This window comes from Anabas testudineus, chromosome 11 (assembly GCF_900324465.2).
Source record: "Anabas testudineus chromosome 11, fAnaTes1.2, whole genome shotgun sequence".
Lineage (NCBI taxonomy): Eukaryota > Metazoa > Chordata > Actinopteri > Anabantiformes > Anabantidae > Anabas > Anabas testudineus.
In genome coordinates, this window is record NC_046620.1 from 2979721 (window position 1) to 2983266 (window position 3546).

Below are 3546 nucleotides of genomic sequence, written 5' to 3' on the forward strand. Positions count from 1 at the left end.
ATGGACAGTCACACCCACCAATTATTAAGATTACAAGAGCAACAAGGCACTCTGAAGCATGCAGAGAGCTGTCACACTGTTTTCTCATATCTGTGAAAACTGTGATTAATGTGGTTTAAAAGTGAAATTAAAAGTATCAAAGAATTCATGTGGGTATACTGTACGTGTGGGAAACCCTTTATGTTATATGTGTTTTGTATAGACACCTTACAACAAGGTTACATGTGAAACTTATGTACAATTCAACTTACATTTCCAAACCATACTGGACATTTCACTTACCAGGTCACGTTTTTGTCAGAAACCAGTTCTTCAGATGCTGACATGTGCTTCTCATGTGACATTTGTGGCTGTGTTAAGACTGGATCAATGCACATATTGACTGTGAACTGCCATTTTAAGATTCCCTGTGAACCGACACAGTGTCTTTCTCTGAAGTCTACCTTAGAATAATTATTGATTATCACCCTGTCTTTGAAAATAGACTTCTGTCTCTCTGAAGGCATATTAGTATTGATTCTGTGATTTACTGTGGTTGTCAGCAGAACGTTTTTCTGTAACTGTACAATACAGCTGCAAAACCTAATAACCAAGCTTGTTACATTAGTAAGGCCTCCACTCTAGTGTTGAGGCAGAAAAAAGTGCCAAAAAGGGGCAAAAGTGCTGAATGAAAATAGAAAAAATAAAGAAATTCATTAAGATACAGTCTCTGGATTGAGGGTCTGCTTTTGTGGGAAATGTAGTTGCAATCTGTTTGTTTTCTATAAACATAATGACCGAGTTGCACATACATGGATACTTTACATATGAATTAAACACAATTCTAATCTTGTACTACGGCATAAACTGTTTCTTCAGAGATCCTTTGGATTTGAAGCAGCTGTGAACCAGTAAAAATGCACCAACATCTGATGGCTGCATCAGTAGTTATTTTTTCCCTGATCTGTGCAGAAGCAGAAGGCAATTTGACTCAGGACCAGTTGGCCTGACTCGGGAATAACCAGTTAAATAGGTCATGTGCTCCCTCGCTATTACTATGTTTGTGATTATGAGTCACACATTATTCCATAAATGGCAGTAGGTTCTTTAGCCTTCTGCTGTTCTGGGCCTCATTAAAGTGTTTTCACTAGGAAGCCATGTTTCACTTAATATTGAATTTTGTTCTGAGCTTTCAACCACAGAGAAGCAAAAAAACAACAACAATCAGATTTAAATCAGAACAGGTCCTAGAAAATCTTCAGACCGGAGTTTTTTCTGAGGTTGTTGTTGTGGTGCAGCTTGTGAAACCAAATTTCCCAACAACTTCAGATGATTGTATTTAGTTTTAAAATGTCTTTATAATATTGATCAGTTTGCTTTATTGTATGCTGAAGTGAAGCACCCTGAATTGCAATATAAAACTGTTTGTTTAATTTACAATCACAGGACAAAAACCCCCACTTTCTGTGCAACAATTCAATTTTTGACCAGTGTACAAAGGTATATTAAGACAATTTAAAATGACATTTGCAGGTACTTTACATACAGGAACCTGCTAAGGAGAACCTGATGAACAATGATTATATCTAACTTAATCCTGCTCAGTCCAACTTCTAATGTCCTCAGGGTCATCAAGATCAAGAACATAACCTTTTGAAAAGAAAGCAAAAAGAAATAAGGGATATATTACAGGAGCATCTACTGATTAAATAAAATTCAACAGGACCTAAGTTAGAACCCTGTGGTACTCCACAAAAAACATTTTACTACAATAATCAAAAAGAGATTTTAGCATTTTTTTATTTTTGACCACAAGACTAAAAGGCAGGACTAAAATAATTCTCCCTCCAGCTTTAGAAGTTTAGTTCTCACCTAGTGACACGACTTATGATGGTTGATTGTTAATTAAAACATGTTTTGAGGTCAGATGAGTCCATCATGTGTCATCAACACAGAGGGACTTTAGACACCAAGACACTGTCTTTTCTTAAGAAGTCAGATGATCTTTCATCAGAACAATGCCAGATATCATTCTGCACATGCTTCATAGACAGTATGAAATGTCTTCTATTAAAAATATATGGTGCATCATGAAGAAGCAAATCAACCACGACAACCACAACCACAGGCTGCTTAGCAACTGAAGTCATGTATCAAGCGAGAATGCAGAAATATTCCACTGCAACAATTATTGTGCTCAATTCCTAAAAGATTAAGATTAAGTTAAAAGTGATGTAACTGCACTGATAAACAGAACTTAAATTGTCTAAGTGTGTTGCAGGCATCATTCATATCTGCAAAATACAATTAGGTTGGTCAGTGGAAACTGTTTTTGTTCTTTTGTATAAAGAACAGATATAAGTATTTATTTATTTAGCAATTTAGACACAACACATTTCAAAGTAATGTGTTACTTTGTGTGTAGCTGTAAACAAATTAAACTTGAATAAAATGATGGTGCTTCTGCTTCGTAATCAATCATTCAGCAGGCCTGTGTGTGTTTGTGTGTGTGTGTGTGTGTGTGTGTGTGTGTGTGTGCAGGTGGGATGACTTTCCTCTTGTCCACACATGTATCCCAGCATTACCACACATACACAGTGAGTCACAGGGCACCACAGCCTACTGTATCAGTCTGTGGGTCGCCAGGGGCCGATGGAGCCACTCAACCGTGAAAGAGGGTATTGAGGCAAAACAGGCACACAGACAAAATCACATGCAAAAGCACAAGGAGACACATGCACACAGTTTCCCTTGGCACGAGCAAATATGTGACAAAAATCTCTCTCATGTGTGTCTTTGAGATTGTTTGTGTGCTTTAATGTTATCTGTTTCCCACAGACTTGAGTCAGTGGCACGGCTGGAAATAGTCAATTTATGGTTATTGTTAAATCACTCAAAGCACTTGGTTAAGGTTAGGGAAAGACTCAACACTAACGTCAATAAAAAATGAAATTCCTAACTTTTAACAAGTGTTTTAGTATTTCAATTTTAATTTGAATTGCAAATTTAAACATCAGCATTTTGGCAAAGTTCATTTACATTAGCAACAGTAAGACAGGTTTCATCTTCATGTCATATACCGAGCCTTCCCCATCCTCACCTACTGGAGGTCTCCATGCTGCAGACCCTATCCTTGCATCCCCTATACATTCATATAACTCTGTCAATAAGTGAATGTTTCCTCATAAAGACATGTTTAGGTGTTTAGTTGATGAGTTGCACTGTTGCTGTGTGTTTGGATCAGTCAAGCTGTCAGCTTGGAGGATGTGTCCTCAATTCCAGCCAGCACGATCCTATGCCATGCTGTCTTTGTGCATGTGTGTGCGCGCGTCCTCTTTCTCCCTTGAGCCTACATCACTGTGCACCCCCCCCATCCCCTCACCCCCCAACACATATACAGTCCCACCTCCGTTTACCCAAACTACAGTGAAGCCCATTCAACCGATTCTCCGCAGTGCTGAAAAAGCAGAGTGAAGTAAAGGAGGAGGAGGAGGAGGAGTGAGAGAGAGGGAGAAGAGAGGAGAGAGGAGATACTGGGAAACACAGGAAAGAGAGGAGAGAGGCAGC